Source organism: Gymnodraco acuticeps, unplaced genomic scaffold (genome assembly GCF_902827175.1).
Source record: "Gymnodraco acuticeps unplaced genomic scaffold, fGymAcu1.1, whole genome shotgun sequence".
NCBI lineage: Eukaryota > Metazoa > Chordata > Actinopteri > Perciformes > Bathydraconidae > Gymnodraco > Gymnodraco acuticeps.
The window spans coordinates 1,024,521-1,045,249 of record NW_022990461.1 but is presented as its reverse complement, the minus strand read 5'-3'; the positions used below and the strand labels follow the sequence as shown (position 1 = coordinate 1,045,249).

The window sequence follows — 20,729 nt, the reverse complement described above, 5'->3', positions numbered from 1 at the left end:
TTCGCCTTGGGGTTATGGACATAAAGTTGGGTGTGGGGGTGTTATGTGTTTGTGCCCTGATCAGGGGCTCCTAGTGTGATGTGTCATGTCTAGCTGTAGTTTCCTGTTATGGTTTTGTAGTCCTTATCGTTTCCCCTCCAGGTGTACCCATTTGTAATTAACCCAGGTGTGTCTTGTCTCGTCATTACCTCATGTATAAGTATTCTGCCTTCCCCTTTGTCTGGTGCTGATCCTGTCTGTGCAGTATGTGTTCTTGTCTGTCATTACTTTATATTTCCTTTGTTCAACCATGGTGGTAATTATTAATTAAATTCTTTTTTTGATTACTTCAGCTACCGTCTCCTTTATTATGTTCCCTTGACTCGACATTGAGCCTGCTAACAGTCAATGGTAACATAATAGTCACACATGTTTCCACTTGTTTGTACCATTTTCAGGCGATTTGTAATCTGTTCTAGAAAAACGATGTGTTTTTTAGGATTTCAAGAAGCGTATAAAACAAACAATGGATGTATTTTATGAGCATTTATCCATGCTGAAAGTAGATTGAGAGGTTTTAGGAGTGAGATAGAGATTATTATCTAATATATGCATCCAATGAAGCATTGCATGAAGTCTGTTGATGATCAGAGGCTGTTGTTGGGGCTGCATAAACGTTTTTTTATTTGTTTTTGTAGGCAGACCATGCAGGCCAGCCCGATGGTCACCAAGGTTCATGTTTTAATAGCATTTTTACAATAAAAAAAGCCCAGGCGAGCCTAACATGTGAACAAATGGCTTAGACCTCAGAGAGTTTTAGGCTGTTATGTACTGTTGGAGTGGTAAGCTGGTAAGTTGTATTTTGTTGGACGAACGCACTTATTGTAAGTCGCTTTGGATAAAAGCGTCAGCTAAATGCAATGTAATGTAATGTAATGTAAGCAGGCCTATTGTTTCTGGATATTTGTGGAGTTAGGTGGTCCGTGAGTGTTTTTTTATTGGTTAAGTGGTCCTTGGTATGAAAAAGTTTGAGAACACTGCGCTAGTGCATTGTCAACTGGGGGAGCCTCACTGCGGGGAAATTATACAGATGGCTAGTCCGCCCCTGAAAAATGTCTATGCACCCGTTATTATTAATAAAATTTAAGAAATTCAATTTTTATTTTTACCCCTGTCCTAATGCATCACTCCATATCCTCTGTGAATCCTGGATACATCAGAAACACTTTATCTGGACTGATCAGAGTCAGGGTCATGGAGAACAGCAGCAGATGGCTCGGGCTAATGCCTGAGACTCTTCTTTGCTCCTGTTCCATTTCCTTGCTCTGTTCGGTAAACAGTGATTGGTGTCTGGCTGCCCAGTGTGAGGCCAATCAGCTCTCATCTGTGTGTGATGAAAAGTGACATAAATAGATTTGGTCTGAAAGGTTTCCTTTGCTGTGATTAAGAGCCTCGCAGGATGCACGGAGAATTCTGATTCTAACACATTTGCTTTCCATATGCAAACCAGCCGCAAAACAAACTCATCAATTTCACATCAGCTTTCATTTAGCTTAATGGCCAGCCATTAACAAAACCAATCGCCTCCCTCCTGTGTCTCTCTCACCATCATTATTTGAGTAACAGAGCACATGGAATCATATTCACACACACACACCACACACACACACACACACACCCACACACACACACACACACACACCACACCACACACACACAACACACACACACACACACACACACACACACACACACACACACACACACACACACACTATCCTTGTGCAACTCAATTGTGGGGCTCCCGAACTGATTTTACCCCAATTGTGGGGTCCACCCCTTTCCAACTATACTAGACCTCCGTAAAAATCAGGCAATATAGAAAAAAAATTAGAATCACAAAAATCACTTCAAATAAACATAATTCCAAGCTTTTGTCATTATGCTAGTTTTTTACCCACTTAGTGGGGCCCAGTTTCTAGCAGTCAGCACTTATGAGGTCCATTATACACACACACACACATATTTCTAGTTTTCATATCTTGGAAGGGATCAGACACACACATATTTCTAGTTTTCATATCTTGGAAGGGATCAGAGTTACTAGAGACATTATTGAGTTGAATGGACTTTCCTTGTTACCAAAGAAACTGCAGAACAGCATCATGAACATTTACATTCTACTCTGATATTTTTTACACCAACAAATTCACATTGCTGGTAAAATAAGTCATTACTTAGGTGATTAGCCTCATCTTAACATAGAATATAACTAGACAGTAGACATGGCAGTAACATTGAAACACCATGGAGACCAAATCAATAATCCCCTAAAGATCCTTTTCGTTCAACATTGTTTTTTCTTAGAGGCAACAATTAGTAATTCTTGAGAAAAAAGTATAATTCATATAAACTCTCTACAACATTATTTTAATGCTATAAATATTTATTTGTATATTATTGGGGTGTTTCTATATCGTTAAAACAAAATGTACAACTTGACCAATCCCATGACCCAAAAAACAAAACAAACAGGCCTAACAAATCAGTAGACTTTGACCTCCTTTTGAGTTACATTTAACAATGACATATTCTGGTCATTTTGAGGTTCAAATTTGTATAAAGTTTCTCTCCTGTGAAATGTTTCCATGCTTCAATGAGGGATTTTAGACTTTGAAAAACATTTACATGCACAAAAAGATATTTTCTACACTACAGGAGAGAGAAAACCCTAAAAGCAAAAAAGGAAATCTTTGAAAACATGGATGATTCTTTCTAGCAGCATAATCGGAATGCAATGGATTTCCCTTTAATTTATATTAGTTGACGATTCAAAAATGAAAATTTGGTTTGGTTTAGGTAAAGCCCCTAGTTTTGGTAGTGGTACTTGAAATCCTTCTTTCAACATTGAACGTATTTTTCCTTGGTTCAATTTTATTTCATTTACATTCGGAGAGAAGAAATTGAAATGTTCATGTAATACTTAACGGCTCCCCAGTCCCTATTTGTTAGGGCTTGAGGTTCGGCAGGGATACAATCCTCACATGCATCTTTCCCTGGAACCTGGTTCTTGATTGTCCATTTCATAACCCAAGTGTTGTTCCACAGCAGCACTTTCTGCTGACGTCCAGCTGCGTTTCACAAACGTTTGTTTCCCTAGGTGGACAAATAATAACATGTCATAGGTTTAAGAAGTTTAAGAGCCAGTTATTATCATACAGTTAAGAATCTTATAAAACATTTAAAAAGTACCCATATTGCAGATCTGAAAGAATGTTAATGGTGCGACACCTTCTGATCACTTTATTCCATCACAATCAGACACACCATTTTGTTTGATACTAAGAGTTTGATTATCAACAAAGTGATTGGTCAATTTATCTGTAAGCTCCCATTCATTGTGCAGATACAAACTAGCGTCTGGCATAATTTATAGAATTTATCAAAGTTGCAAAATGGTATTCCAGAAGATGTCCGTGTGGCTCATTTACAGTCCTGCTCCAGTGTAGTTTGTGACATCCAAGGCAAATACTTGAAAATGTCTATGTTGCAGAGTAAATGAATACACTTAATTTATTACAGACAGAATACTACTTAAATGTACATAATAATACATGTAAACATTGTAAAATGTAAAAGGTCTTATCTTGGTACATAGTGAAAAGGAAAGAATAAACATATTGTGGAGACGGCTCCATATTACTGAATTACCTCGGTAGTAGCACAGTCACTGTTTGATGCTTATGTAGACATAAAGTTCCAAGGAGAGCGTCTCGTCCTCAACTCCCTCCCTGGATTAGTCTGCCCGTTTGTCACCTGGAACTGAGATACAAAAATAATGCACTAAGAAGATAGTAACCATGCATATAATCATTAGTTGCTGAAGTTAGCTAAATGACAAACTATCTGAAACTGGATTTGGATCAAAACAAAGGCATGGCATTATTTAGTCCTGTGGTCTCAATACATTTTACAATATCAAAAAGGGGTTGCAATGGACTGCTTTCAAATTACCCTTTCAAACATGCACAGGCTCAGGAAGTGTAGAATTATACATACAATGACCTACTATTAGATGTGATAAAGGTACTTTAGAAATAATTTTATTCATTTTAGGTCCTAACCAAACGGGAGGGCCCCATAAGGACAAGACTAGAAACAAGTGTGTGTGACAGGTTTCTGTAACTACTCCCATCGAGGCTAATGTAAATGATAACCGTTTTAACCATGCTTATGCTCACAAAGTGTTTAACTTACGCTACAACAACTTGAGTTTAGATTCTAAAAGGTGTTGCACAAATGTTTTTAAATGACTTTAAGTTATAACCAAATGGGAGGGCCCCATAAGGACAAGACTAGAAACCAGTATGTGTGACAGGTTTAAGTAACTACTCCCATCGAGGCTAAGGTAAATGATAACCGTTTTAACCATGCTTATGCTCACAAAGTGTTAACTTACACCTACAACAACTAGAGTTTAGATTCTAAAAGGTGTTGCACAAATGTTTTTAAATGACTTTAAGTTATAACCAAACGGGAGGGCCCCATAAGGACAAGACTAGAAACCAGTATGTGTGACAGGTTTAAGTAACTACTCCCATTGAGGCTAAGGTAAATGATAACCGTTTTAACCATGCTTATGCTCACAAAGTGTTAACTTACACCTACAACAACTAGAGTTTAGATTCTAAAAGGTGTTGCACAAATGTTTTAAAATTATTTTAAGTTATAACCAAACGGGAGGGCCCCATAAGGACAAGACTAGAAACCAGTGTGTGTGACAGGTTTATGTAACTACTCCCATCGAGGCTAAGGTAAATGATAACCGTTTTAGCCATGCTTATGCTCACAAAGTGTTAACTTACACCTACAACAACTAGAGTTTAGATTCTAAAAGGTGTTGCACAAATGTTTTTAAATGACTTTAAGTTATAACCAAACGGGAGGGCCCCATAAGGACAAGACTAGAAACCAGTATGTGTGACAGGTTTAAGTAACTACTCCCATCGAGGCTAAGGTAAATGATAACCGTTTTAACCATGCTTATGCTCACAAAGTGTTAACTTACACCTACAACAACTAGAGTTTAGATTCTAAAAGGTGTTGCACAAATGTTTTAAAATTACTTTAAGTTATAACCAAACGGGAGGGCCCCATAAGGACAAGACTAGAAACAAGTGTGTGTGACAGGTTTAAGTAACAGATCCCATTATAGTCTAAAAATATGTTCAATTTAGTTTCCTCAGTCAGATCTACACAAATCACTCAATTAGTAACAGGATTAAAGCTGTATCAGAAAAGCGTTTTTTTTTAAAAAGGTCCTCTCTTGAAAAGGACAACATTAACATATTGTGGAGACAGCTCCATATTACTGAATTACCTCGGTAGTAGCACAGTCACTTGTTGATGTTTCGGGGAAAGTCAAGTCTAAGGGGAGCCTCTCCTCCTCAACTCCCTCTGGATTAGTCTGCCCGTTTGTCACCTGGAACTGAGATACAACAATAATGCACTAAGAAGATAGTAACCATGTATATAATTATTAGTTGCTGAAGTTAGCTACATGATAAACTATCTAAAACTGGATTTGGATCAAAACAAAGGCATGGCATTATTTAGTCCTGTGGTCTCAATACATTTTACAATATCAAAAAGGGGTTGCAATGGACTGCTTTCAAATTACCCTTTCAAAGATGCATAGGCTCAGGAAGAGTAGAATTATACATACAATGACCTACTATTAGATATTAAAAAAGGTACTTTAGAAATCTTTTAATTAATTTTATGTTATAACCAAACGGGAGGGCCCCATAAGGACAAGACTAGAAACAAGTGTGTGTGTGACAGGTTTCTGTAACTACTCCCATCGAGGCTAAGGTAAATGATAGCCGGTTTAACCATGCTTATGATCACAAAGTGTTAACTTACGCCTACAACAACTAGAGTTTAGATTCTAAAAGGTGTTGCACAAATGTTTTTAAATGACTTTAAGTTATAACCAAACGGGAGGGCCCCATAAGGACAAGACTAGAAACCAGTGTGTGTGACAGGTTTTTGTAACTACTCCCATCGAGGCTAAGGTAAATGATAACCGTTTTAACCATGCTTATGCTCACAAAGTGTTAACTTAAGCCTACAACAACTTGAGTTTAGATTCCAAAAGTTGTTGCACAAATGTTTTTAAATGACTTTAAGTTATAACCAAATGGGAGGGCCCCATAAGGACAAGACTAGAAACCAGTGTGTGTGACAGGTTTATGTAACTACTCCCATCGAGGCTAAGGTAAATGATAACTGTTTTAACCATGCTTATGCTCACAACGTGTTAACTTACGCCTACAACAACTAGAGTTTAGATTCTAAAAGGTGTTGCATAAATGTTTTAAAATTACTTTAAGTTATAACCAAACGGGAGGGCCCCATAAGGACAAGACTAGAAACCAGTGTGTGTGACAGGTTTAAGTAACAAATCCCATTATAGCTAGTCTAAAAATATGTTCAATTTAGTTTCCTCAGTCAGATCTACACAAATCACTCAATTAGTAACAGGATTAAAGCTGTATCAGAAAAGAGTTTTTTAAAAAAGGGTCCTCTCTTGAAATTAACATATTGTGGAGACAGCTCCATATTACTGAAATACCTCGGTCGTAGCACAGTCACTTGTTGATGTTTCGGGGAAAGTCAAGTCTAAGGGGAGCCTCTCCTCCTCAACTCCCTCTGGATTAGTATGCCCGTTTGTCACCTGGAACTGAGATACAACAAGAATGCACTAAGAAGATACAAACTATCTGAAACTGGATTTGGATCAAAACAAAGGCATGGCATTATTTAGTCCTGTGGTCTCAATACATTTTTCAATATCAAAAAGGGGTTGCAATGGACTGCTTTCAAATTACCCTTTCAAACATGCATAGGCTCAGGAAGTGTAGACTTATACATACAATGACCTACTATTAGATGTTAAAAAGGTACTTTAGAAATCTTTTAATTCATTTTAAGTTATAACCAAACGGGAGGGCCTCATAAGGACAAGACTAGAAACAAGTGTGTGTGACAGGTTTCTGTAACTACTCCCAGCGAGGCTAAGGTAAATGATAACCGTTGTAACCATGCTTATGCTCACAAAGTGTTAACTTAAGCCTACAACAACTTGAGTTTAGATTCCAAAAGTTGTTGCACAAATGTTTTTAAATGACTTTAAGTTATAACCAAACGGGAGGGCCCCATAAGGACAAGACTAGAAACCAGTGTGTGTGACAGGTTTATGTAACTACTCCCATCGAGGCTAAGGTAAATGATAACCGTTTTAACCATGCTTATGCTCACAAAGTGTTAACTTACGCCTACAACAACTAGAGTTTAGATTCTAAAAGGTGTTGCATAAATGTTTTAAAATTACTTTAAGTTATAACCAAACGGGAGGGCCCCATAAGGACAATACTAGAAACCAGTGTGTGTGACAGGTTTAAGTAACAAATCCCATTATAGCTAGTCTAAAAATATGTTCAATTTAGTTTCTTCAGTCAGATCTACACAAATCACTCAATTAGTAACAGGATTAAAGCTGTATCAGAAAATAGTTTTTTTTTAAAAAGGTCCTCTCTTGAAAAGGACAACATTAACATATTGTGGAGACAGCTCCATATTACTGAATTACCTCAATATCAAAAAGGGGTTGCAATGGACTGCTTTCAAATTACCCTTTCAAACATGCACAGGCTTAGAAAGTGTAGAAATATACGTAGAATGAACCTATAACACAAGAATGCACTAAGAGAAGATCTCAAAAGGTATAGCTATCCAATAATAAACAAATTAATCACGTACTATAATTATTTGGACGGAAACAATAAAATATGTTGAATCACGTGTTATTGTTGAGTTATATGTGTAAATGTACCTGTTTGTGCAAAGGCCAGTCAGCATCCCCGTAACTGCAGGTTATTTCTTCTTCTGGGGAGTTGTCTCTGCAAATAGGCAGAGATGTGGCATCCAATCAATGACAATAGTTTTCATCTTGCAGTTTGGTGTTTGCCCAGTAACTTGTCTTGAAGAGATGCATCAAGGGGTCAAGACTTAAATAAATAGAGATTGAATGTTAGTAGTATAATTTGCATACTTGGATTGGATACAGTGTTGAAAGTAACATTTAAAAAGAAAAATTATTATTATTATTATAGACTTCAGAAAACACCGTCCAGAACCCGCCCCCCTTCACCTCAATGGAGAGAGAGTGGAGAGGGTCCCCACCTTTAAGTTCCTCGGGGTTCAAATTTCAGAGAGCCTCAGCTGCACACACCACTGCAGCAGTTAAAAAGGCCCAGCAGCGACTGCACTTCATGAGGGTGCTTCGGAGGAACAGACTGAACAAGAAGCTGCTGGTGTCCTTCTACCGGGCGACCATCGAGAGCGTGCTGTCATTCTCCATCTCTGTGTGGTATGCTGGATGTTCAGCTGCGGACAAGAAAGCCCTGCAGAGAGTGATTAGGATGGCAGAGAAAACCGTCGGCGGCTTTTGCACACTGGGACAGAGTTGCACTCTGAATCTCGTTGTATTTTTTGTATAATGACAATAAAAGGCTTTAACTTTAACTAAAACCAAGTGTACACTAAAGTGCATTTCCAGTCACTAAAACAAAGATGTGCTCTGCTCCCACATAGTTTTCCTTGCAAAAGTATCCAAAAGACTAAGGGCAGCAATAGACAATGCTGGAGACAACAGTGTGAAATCTATTTGACTACACATTATTATAAATAAACTACGGTCATGTTGCCGGTTAGAATGTTATGTTTACATATTCACTCACCTGTGTCTGAGACACATTACATTCAAATGTTTATCAACAAAGTTTGATTAAAACATCCAAAGGGTTATGTTTAAATCATCAAATAAGAAATAATAACCCAATTGGCCCCAGAGATGCTTATTTAATTATATATGATTTATTCTGAATAATAACTGTTTGACTAAAACAGTTATTGGGATAACTTTGTATTATTATATGGGAACATGCTCAACTTCCATGTGGCCCATTTATATGATGCCCAGAGTCTGTAACAGGCATATGGTGTTTCTTTTGTTTTAAACACTCACATTTGACTTTTGTAAGTGGCTTATTTATTGATGAATGAATATTTAGAAAATGTTACCAAATATTACAAAATTATCTTATCTTAAATAATTGCATAGCTTTTTGCTTTTCCCTAGCTTTAAATGTTAATACTGCCAGTAAAAAGTAACTTTTTGGAGTTAAGATTCCCATGGGAAACAATGTTGGGATTATAAATTAAGATATTGTGATTTAATTTGCACTATTTGCTTGTGTTTATTTAAAACATACAACATTGTAAGCACTTACCTTTAAACGGTGTGTTAAAAATGTGATCCTGGCATCCTGTTGAAGACCAAGCCGTCTCTTCCTCACTGAACTCTGTTTTCTTAATTGTCAGCCATCTCACCTGTTAGACAGAAGAATAGCCTTAATTATTAATTACACCCTGATCCTGTTCAGGATATTTCAATGTTAGCAGGTTCTCAGTCAGTTCAGTCATTCTGATGTTTAATGATGACCATTGTCACATAACTTATTGAAGCTAATGTTATCCCAACTTAATTGAATAAGAAAGTTAATAGCTAGCTTACGTTATCTGGCTAAGAAGGTATAATATTATGTATTATTTACACCACTTTTACAAAGAGAAGTGCCACATGAAAGCCATGTGCACTAAAAGCCTGACTTAATGGTGTGCTGTTCACTCTCTCAGTCTTCTAACCTCATCATGTAGCGCTTGACTGTTTAGCTGAAGCTGTGAATATTTTTCAGCCAAACTCAACTCTTCAGCTGTTTGCTGGCTGTTCTGTGCTTTGCTCTCTGTTGTATCCATATCATCACTGTTGCCAGTATTTTTCATTATTTGCTAAATGAGTTTTAGCAATTTCCTTAGATGATACATTGAAATATCCTCTTCTTCATCATTTATTACATTATCCACGGATTCTGTTATTAGTCTTGTTAAAGCTCGCCTTGTAATGACATTTCCACTTGAGACTTTAGCTTCATCACACACCTCTTTGAGCTGATCCAGTTGCAACCTGCTGTGCGCGTCCGGTGCTCCAGCCCTGCTCGCTCCCGTCAGGGGAAAACTCAGTCCGAGTTGGTGTCACACACAGACACGGCGAAACATTAATACCTCAGCAGTGCCTCCAATATTTGTTGCACACGTGGACACAAGAGGGATTTCCAGGCGTGCATATGTTTAAAAAACAAGACGATCTTTACTTCAGTTGTTCAATTTACGTAAAAGCAAGACTTTACATCACGTGTCTGCATGCACTCCTCTCATCCCCCGAGCTGCCCCCCCCCCCCACGTGCCTGTGTAAACTTCACTAATTTAGGCATTGCACATGAATACAGTGCATAAATATCCAAAATCCTATGGAGGAGAAATCACGTTGCTTACTTCCGGGTTTTAGGATGCGTCACTGCATCACTGCTCTGTCCTGTTTCTGAACTCACAGCACAGCTTAGTAAGAGTGGGGGAGGGGAGGGCAATCAGGTGCACGTGCACCATGCTCTGCAAATGCACGGGGAAACGAACCACAGGAATATTGCCGTTGTTAACTCCCTGCATCCTGATGCTATCTTTACTTGTACTCAAGCACAAGATCTGAATAATTCTACTTTTACTCAAGTACAAGATCTGAGTACTTCTACTTTTACTCCAGTACAATATCTGAGTACTTTTACTCAAGTACTAGATAGAGTACTTCTACTTTTACTACAATATCTGAGTACTTCTACATTTACTCAAGTACAATATCTGAGTACTTCTACTTTTACTACAGATCTACTTTTACTCAAGTACAATATCTGAGTACTTCTACATTGACTCAAGTACACTATCTGAGTACTTCTACTTTTACTAAAGTACCAGACCTGGGTACTTATACTTTTACTCAAGTACAAGATCTGAGTACTTCTACTTTTACTCCAGTACAATATCTGAGTACTTTTACTCAAGTACAAGATCTGAGTACTTCTACGTTTACTACAAGATCTGAGTACTTCTACTTTTACTCAAGTACAATATCTGAGTACTTCTACATTTACTCAAGTACAATATCTGAGTACTTCTACTTTTACTCCAGTACAATATCTGAGTACTTTTACTCAAGTACCAGATAGAGTAATTCTACTTTTACTACAAGATCTGAGTACTTCTACATTTACTCAAGTACAAGATCTGAGTACTTCTACTCAAGTACCAGATCTGAGTACTTCTATTTTACTCAAGTACAAGATCTGAGTACTTCTACATTTAATCAAGTACAAGATTTGAGTACTTCTACTTTTACTAAAGTACCAGACCTGAGTACTTCTACTTTTACTTTACTACAAGATCTGAGTACTTATACTTTTACTCAAGTACAAGATCTGAGTACTTATACTCAAGTCCAATATCTGAGTACTTTTACTCAAGTACAAGATCTGAGTACTTCTATATTTACTACAAGATCTGAGTACTTATACTCAAGTACAAGATCTGAGTACTTATACTTTTACTAAAGTACAAGATGAATACACTGCATACATATCCAAAATCATATGGAGGAGAAATCACGTTGCGAGGGAACCAGCATCTTATTTCCGGGTTTTAGGACGCGTCACTGCATCACTGCTCTGTCCTGTTTCTCACAGCACGGCTTAGTAAGAGTGGGGGAGGGGAGGGCAATCAGGTGCACGTGCACACCATGCTCTGCAAATGCACAGGGAAACGAACCACAGGAATATTGCCGTTGTTAACTCCCTGCATCCTGATGCTATCTTTACTTGTACTCAAGTACAAGATCTGAGTACTTCTACTTTTACTCAATTACAAGACCTGAGTACTTCTACTTTTACTAAAGTACCAGACCTGGGTACTTATACTTTTACTCAAGTACAAGATCTGAGTACTTCTACTTTTACTCCAGTACAATATCTGAGTACTTTTACTCAAGTACCAGATAGAGTACTTCTACTTTTACTTCAAGATCTGAGTACTTCTACATTTACTCAAGTACAATATCTGAGTACTTCTACTCAAGTACCAGATCTGAGTACTTCTATTTTACTCAAGTACAAGATCTGAGTACTTCTACTTTTAATCAAGTACAAGATCTGAGTACTTCTACTTTTACTAAAGTACCAGACCTGAGTACTTCTACTTTTACTTTACTACAAGATCTGAGTACTTATACTTTTACTCAAGTACAAGATCTGAGTACTTATACTCAAGTCCAATATCTGAGTACTTTTACTCAAGTACAAGATCTGAGTACTTCTATATTTACTACAAGATCTGAGTACTTATACTCAAGTACAAGATCTGAGTACTTATACTAAAGTACAAGATGAATACACTTTATACATATCCAAAATCATATGGAGGAGAAATCACGTTGCGAGGGAACCAGCATCTTATTTCCGGGTTTTAGGACGCGTCACTGCATCACTGCTCTGTCCTGTTTCTCACAGCACGGCTTAGTAAGAGTGGGGGAGGGGAGGGCAATCAGGTGCACGTGCACACCATGCTCTGCAAATGCACAGGGAAACGAACCACAGGAATATTGCCGTTGTTAACTCCCTGCATCCTGATGCTATCTTTACTTGTACTCAAGTACAAGATCTGAATAATTCTGCTTTTACTCAATTACAAGACCTGAGTACTTCTACTTTTACTAAAGTACCAGACCTGGGTACTTATACTTTTACTCAAGTACAAGATCTGAATAATTCTACTTTTACTCAAGTACAAGATCTGAGTACTTCTACTTTTACTCAATTACAAGACCTGAGTACTTCTACTTTTACTAAAGTACCAGACCTGGGTACTTATACTTTTACTCAAGTACAAGATCTGAGTACTTCTACTTTTACTCCAGTACAATATCTGAGTACTTTTACTCAAGTACCAGATAGAGTACTTCTACTTTTACTTCAAGATCTGAGTACTTCTACATTTACTCAAGTGAAGATCTGAGTACTTCTACTCAAGTACCAGATCTGAGTACTTCTATTTTACTCAAGTACAAGATCTGACTACTTCTACTTTTAATCAAGTACAAGATCTGAGTACTTCTACTTTTACTAAAGTACCAGACCTGAGTACTTCTACTTTTACTTTACTACAAGATCTGAGTAATTATACTTTTACTCAAGTACAAGATCTGAGTACTTATACTCAAGTCCAATATCTGAGTACTTTTACTCAAGTACAAGATCTGAGTACTTCTATATTTACTACAAGATCTGAGTACTTATACTCAAGTACAAGATCTGAGTACTTATACTTTTACTAAAGTACAAGATGAATACACTTTATACATATCCAAAATCATATGGAGGAGAAATCACGTTGCGAGGGAACCAGCATCTTATTTCCGGGTTTTAGGATGCGTCACTGCATCACTGCTCTGTCCTGTTTCTCACAGCACGGCTTAGTAAGAGTGGGGGAGGGGAGGGCAATCAGGTGCACGTGCACAGCATGCTCTGCAAATGCACAGGGAAACGAACCACAGGAATATTGCCGTTGTTAACTCCCTGCATCCTGATGCTATCTTTACTTGTACTCAAGTACAAGATCTGAATAATTCTACTTTTACTCAATTACAAGACCTGAGTACTTCTACTTTTACTAAAGTACCAGACCTGGGTACTTATACTTTTACTCAAGTACAAGATCTGAATAATTCTACTTTTACTCAAGTACAAGATCTGAGTACTTCTACTTTTACTCAATTACAAGACCTGAGTACTTCTACTTTTACTAAAGTACCAGACCTGGGTACTTATACTTTTACTCAAGTACAAGATCTGAGTACTTCTACTTTTACTCCAGTACAATATCTGAGTACTTTTACTCAAGTACCAGATAGAGTACTTCTACTTTTACTTCAAGATCTGAGTACTTCTACATTTACTCAAGTACAAGATCTGAGTACTTCTACTCAAGTACCAGATCTGAGTACTTCTATTTTACTCAAGTACAAGATCTGAGTACTTCTACTTTTAATCAAGTACAAGATCTGAGTACTTCTACTTTTACTAAAGTACCAGACCTGAGTACTTCTACTTTTACTTTACTACAAGATCTGAGTACTTATACTTTTACTCAAGTACAAGATCTGAGTACTTATACTCAAGTCCAATATCTGAGTACTTTTACTCAAGTACAAGATCTGAGTACTTCTATATTTACTACAAGATCTGAGTACTTATACTCAAGTACAAGATCTGAGTACTTATACTTTTACTAAAGTACAAGATGAATACACTTTATACATATCCAAAATCATATGGAGGAGAAATCACGTTGCGAGGGAACCAGCATCTTATTTCCGGGTTTTAGGACGCGTCACTGCATCACTGCTCTGTCCTGTTTCTCACAGCACGGCTTAGTAAGAGTGGGGGAGGGGAAGGCAATCAGGTGCACGTGCACACCATGCTCTGCAAATGCACAGGGAAACGAACCACAGGAATATTGCCGTTGTTAACTCCCTGCATCCTGATGCTATCTTTACTTGTACTCAAGTACAAGATCTGAATAATTCTACTTTTACTCAATTACAAGACCTGAGTACTTCTACTTTTACTAAAGTACCAGAACTGGGTACTTGTACTTTTACTCAAGTACAAGATCTGAATAATTCTACTTTTACTCAAGTACAAGATCTGAGTACTTCTACTTTTACTCAATTACAAGACCTGAGTACTTCTACTTTTACTAAAGTATCAGACCTGGGTACTTATACTTTTACTCAAGTACAAGATCTGAGTACTTCTACTTTTACTCCAGTACAATATCTGAGTACTTTTACTCAAGTACCAGATAGAGTACTTCTACTTTTACTTCAAGATCTGAGTACTTCTACATTTACTCAAGTACAAGATCTGAGTACTTCTACTTTTACTACAAGATCTGAGTACTTCTACATTTACTCAAGTACAATATCTGAGTACTTCTACTTTTACTCCAGTACAATATCTGAGTACTTTTACTTTTACTCAAGTACCAGATAGAGTACTTCTACTTTTACTACAAGATCTGAGTACTTCTACATTTACTCAAGTACATATCTGAGTACTTTTACTCAAGTACCAGATCTGAGTACTTCTATTTTACTCAAGTACAAGATCTGAGTACTTCTACTTTTAATCAAGTACAAGATCTGAGTACTTCTACTTTTACTAAAGTACCAGACCTGAGTACTTCTACTTTTACTTTACTACAAGATCTGAGTAATTATACTTTTACTCAAGTACAAGATCTAAGTACTTATACTCAAGTCCAATATCTGAGTACTTTTACTCAAGTACAAGATCTGAGTACTTCTATATTTACTACAAGATCTGAGTACTTATACTCAAGTACAAGATCTGAGTACTTATACTTTTACTAAAGTACAAGATGAATACACTGCATACTGTAGAGTTATATTTAAATCATATGGAGGAGAAATCACGTTGCGAGGGAACCAGCATCTTATTTCCGGGTTTTAGGACGCGTCACTGTATCACTGCTCTGTCCTGTTTCTCACAGCACGGCTTAGTAAGAGTGGGGGAGGGGAGGGCAATCAGGTGCACGTGCACACCATGCTCTGCAAATGCACAGGGAAACGAACCACAGGAATATTGCCGTTGTTAACTCCCTGCATCCTGATGCTATCTTTACTTGTACTCAAGTACAAGATCTGAATAATTCTACTTTTACTCAAGTACAAGATCTGAGTACTTCTATATTTACTACAAGATCTGAGTACTTATACTCAAGTACAAGATCTGAGTACTTATACTTTTACTAAAGTACAAGATGAATACACTTTATACATATCCAAAATCATATGGAGGAGAAATCACGTTGCGAGGGAACCAGCATCTTATTTCCGGGTTTTAGGACGCGTCACTGCATCACTGCTCTGTCCTGTTTCTCACAGCACGGCTTAGTAAGAGTGGGGGAGGGGAAGGCAATCAGGTGCACGTGCACACCATGCTCTGCAAATGCACAGGGAAACGAACCACAGGAATATTGCCGTTGTTAACTCCCTGCATCCTGATGCTATCTTTACTTGTACTCAAGTACAAGATCTGAATAATTCTACTTTTACTCAATTACAAGACCTGAGTACTTCTACTTTTACTAAAGTACCAGAACTGGGTACTTGTACTTTTACTCAAGTACAAGATCTGAATAATTCTACTTTTACTCAAGTACAAGATCTGAGTACTTCTACTTTTACTCAATTACAAGACCTGAGTACTTCTACTTTTACTAAAGTATCAGACCTGGGTACTTATACTTTTACTCAAGTACAAGATCTGAGTACTTCTACTTTTACTCCAGTACAATATCTGAGTACTTTTACTCAAGTACCAGATAGAGTACTTCTACTTTTACTTCAAGATCTGAGTACTTCTACATTTACTCAAGTACAAGATCTGAGTACTTCTACTTTTACTACAAGATCTGAGTACTTCTACATTTACTCAAGTACAATATCTGAGTACTTCTACTTTTACTCCAGTACAATATCTGAGTACTTTTACTTTTACTCAAGTACCAGATAGAGTACTTCTACTTTTACTACAAGATCTGAGTACTTCTACATTTACTCAAGTACATATCTGAGTACTTTTACTCAAGTACCAGATCTGAGTACTTCTATTTTACTCAAGTACAAGATCTGAGTACTTCTACTTTTAATCAAGTACAAGATCTGAGTACTTCTACTTTTACTAAAGTACCAGACCTGAGTACTTCTACTTTTACTTTACTACAAGATCTGAGTAATTATACTTTTACTCAAGTACAAGATCTAAGTACTTATACTCAAGTCCAATATCTGAGTACTTTTACTCAAGTACAAGATCTGAGTACTTCTATATTTACTACAAGATCTGAGTACTTATACTCAAGTACAAGATCTGAGTACTTATACTTTTACTAAAGTACAAGATGAATACACTGCATACTGTAGAGTTATATTTAAATCATATGGAGGAGAAATCACGTTGCGAGGGAACCAGCATCTTATTTCCGGGTTTTAGGACGCGTCACTGTATCACTGCTCTGTCCTGTTTCTCACAGCACGGCTTAGTAAGAGTGGGGGAGGGGAGGGCAATCAGGTGCACGTGCACACCATGCTCTGCAAATGCACAGGGAAACGAACCACAGGAATATTGCCGTTGTTAACTCCCTGCATCCTGATGCTATCTTTACTTGTACTCAAGTACAATATCTGAATAATTCTACTTTTACTCAAGTACAATATCTGAGTACTTCTACTTTTACACAATTACAAGACATGAGTACTTCTACTTTTACTAAAGTACCAGACCTGGGTACTTATACTTTTACTCAAGTACAAGATCTGAATAATTCTACTTTTGCTCAAGTACAAGATCTGAGTACTTCTACTTTTACTAAAGTACCAGACCTGGGTACTTATACTTTTACTCAAGTACCAGATAGAGTACTTCTACTTTTACTTCAAGATCTGAGTACTTCTACATTTACTCAAGTACAAGATCTGAGTACTTCTACTTTTACTACAAGATCTGAGTACTTCTACATTTACTCAAGTACAATATCTGAGTACTTCTACTTTTACTCCAGTACAATATCTGAGTACTTTTACTCAAGTACCAGATAGAGTACTTCTACTTTTACTACAAGATCTGAGTACTTCTACATTTACTCAAGTACAATATCTGAGTACTTCTACATTTACTCAAGTACAATATCTGAGTACTTCTACTTTTACTACAGGATCTCAGTACTTCTACTTTTACTCAAGTACAAGATCTGAGTACTTTTACTCAAGTACAAGATATGTGTACTTCTACATTTACTCAAGTACAAGATCTGAGTACTTCTACTTCTACTCATGTACAAGATCTCAGTACTTCTACTTTTACTCAAGTACAATATCTGAGTAATTCTACTTTTACTCAAGTACAAGTTCTGAGTACTTCTATATTTACTACAAGATCTGAATACTTCTATTTTTACTCAAGTACAAGATCTGAGTACTTTTACTCAAGTACAAGATATGTGTACTTCTACATTTACTCAATTACAAGATCTGAGTACTTCTACATTTACTACAAGATCTCAGTACTTCTACTTTTACTCAAGAACAAGTTCTGAGTACTTCTATATTTACTACAAGATCTGAATACTTCTACTTTTACTCAAGTACAAGATCTGAGTACTTTTACTCAAGTACAAGATCTGAGTACTTCTATATTTAATACAAGATCTCAGTACTTCTACTTTTACTCAAGTACAATATCTGAGTACTTATACTCAAGTACAATATCTGAGTAGGCTACTTATACTTTTACTAAAGTACAAGATCTGTGTACTTCTACTTGTACTCATGTACAATATCTGAGTACTTCTACATTTACTACAAGATCTCAGTACTTCTACTTTTACTCAAGTACAATATCTGAGTACTTATACTCAGTACAAGATATGAGTACTTCTACATTTACTCAAGCACAAGATCTGAGTACTTCGACATTTACCATAGCCCTTAGCTGCTATGCTTAACACTTAGCTGCTTTGCTTAGCAATTGCTGCTAAGTAGCTGCTAATATTAGCACCTCTGACTTCACCCACCTCGGACCAAAAGCCTGAATATGGTACACAATGTCTCTTAATTCACCACACTGTAGTACCCCGATTGTAAATTCTTAGCACTTAGCTGCTACACTTAGCACTGCTAAGTTGCTGATAATATTAGCAGCTACAAAGGTAGCTAAAGCCTACTGAGCAGTTACAAATATTACTTACTTAATCACAATTAGAAACATATCAAGAAACAACTGCAATAAATGTGGAGGGAAACTTTGTTATAAACCAAATAATTACAATATTAAACCAAAACATATTAAATAACTTACCTGTTGCTCAAAGCAAAGTCCATGTGTTGTCATTCATGTAAGTAATTCAATGCATGGGAAATGGCTGCATGAGATCTCGCAATATCTCGCGGGATTACGCACATCACACGTGATTTGGTTGCCGGCATCTGATTGGCTTAAATGTTACACACTTTCAGGAAGTGTGTATAACTGTAGTTACACCAAATGGCCTCCGGGGAAAAAAATAGTTTACACACTTTTCTAATTTTTGTGACATTGTGGGCCAAGTGAAAAAAAAGCAAGAGGCATATAAGGGGAAGCTCTAGAGCTCATTTATAGCTTTAATATTTGTGGGGCCCACCATTTTGGGCCCCACAATGCACCTGGGCCCCACAACGTGAGTGTTCTCCCTGTTTACAGGCCTCACAAAGTAATAAGAACAAGTGCACACACACACACACACACACACACACACACACACACACACACACACACACACACAGTTCCTAAAACAGGCTACAGCCGTTGTGTATTTTATTATGTGAAGCACTAAATGGTTTTAGAAAAATATTGACTCTTTGTAGATATAGGCTACTGAACTAAAGCGAATAAAAAGAGTAGGCCTGTTATACTGAGTGATACTCCTCGACTCTACCGGAGGACCGAGGAGTCGAGGAGGGGGATTTGATTAAATGAGAAAGGGCCCGGGTCCTCCACGGCTCCTCCGCGGATGCATTTCCGGGAACGGTGGAGGCGTTACGCACGGCCGGACTTATCTCAGCCAATGACAGCTCTGCATGCATCCCCTGGATATTATTTTAGAAACTGCTTTCATCTCGACGCGATGTTTACAGTGAGAACAGCTGTGAGGTCCGTGCAGAAAGCAGAGCAGTGTGTATAATATATATCACTCAGTATAACAGGCCTACATTACTCTCTGTATTTGCATGCTGTAGTTCTATATCTGCAAACAAAGAGTCGATATTTTTCTAAGACCATTTAGTGCTTCACATAATAAAATACACAACGGCTGTAGCCTCTTATGCTTTAGGAGCTAGGTGTGTGTGTTGTACAGTGTGTAGATGTGGCAGACAGACGGGTCTCAGTTGGTTTGGTGTCATATGCTTACTTTTAATACTTGTAAATACAACTTTTGGCCCGTAATTTCAATTCCCCATTTCAGCGTCCAGAAAGAGGGGGGGATATATCCAGTCTCTGATTGTGTTACGTTATTATGAGAGTGCTCTCATACTTGTTTGATTCTGAAATTGTATATATTTATATAAATATATGTGTGTGTGTGTGTCCGCATCTGTAGCCTGTTATTGTCTCATGATACCGCACTGTGAATGAATCAAAGTAAATATATAAGTCGTCATGAACACATCTGTCCATCAAACAGAGCTGCTGTGCCTCCTGTCATCATTGATGGACGTCTCTTTAAAATGACCGCTCAGAGGAGAGGAGTTCTCATTTCTCTAACCGCCTGCTGCTTCTCCTCCTCTCTCCTCGGTTCCCCTCCTCAGTCCTCCGCTCGCATCTCCTGTGGGCGGCACCAAGTCTCGAGGATAGGAGTCGATGATAGGAGTCGAGGAGGGGAAATTTGAGTATTGAGAAACCTCTATTGTGTACCTGGTCGGCCTGTTGGTCCTGAAGGCCCTGTGCTCCCTGGGGATCCTCGATTGCCATGGGGACCAGGTAGGCCAGAAAGTCCTGATTCATACTTCACCCCTACCACTGCAGGTTCACCTTTGTTGCCTGTAGTGACAGAGAAGAAGCATTTGGAAATCTATTTCAAAAAATACATTATACCTGTGGGACATGGCTGACATATTTGCTGGA

General features: G+C 37.6%; 1 long non-coding RNA gene across 7 annotated transcripts; it reads right to left on the bottom strand.

Moving 5' to 3' along the window:
* Positions 1-1,894: 1,894 nt before the first annotated feature.
* On the bottom strand, positions 1,895-18,975 carry LOC117552573. Of its 7 annotated transcripts, none has more exons than XR_004569992.1 (8): positions 18,927-18,975; positions 9,336-9,435; positions 8,195-8,447; positions 7,877-8,051; positions 6,617-6,724; positions 5,360-5,467; positions 3,691-3,801; positions 1,895-3,135 (listed from the first exon to the last, which is right to left on the bottom strand). It is a non-coding gene; the product is annotated as an uncharacterized LOC117552573 (long non-coding RNA). The 7 variants fall into 7 exon arrangements; XR_004569993.1 differs by having other exon boundaries at positions 8,195-8,430; XR_004569987.1 differs by lacking the exon at positions 18,927-18,975 and adding an exon at positions 10,045-10,127.
* Between the last annotated feature and the right edge of the window lie 1,754 nt (positions 18,976-20,729).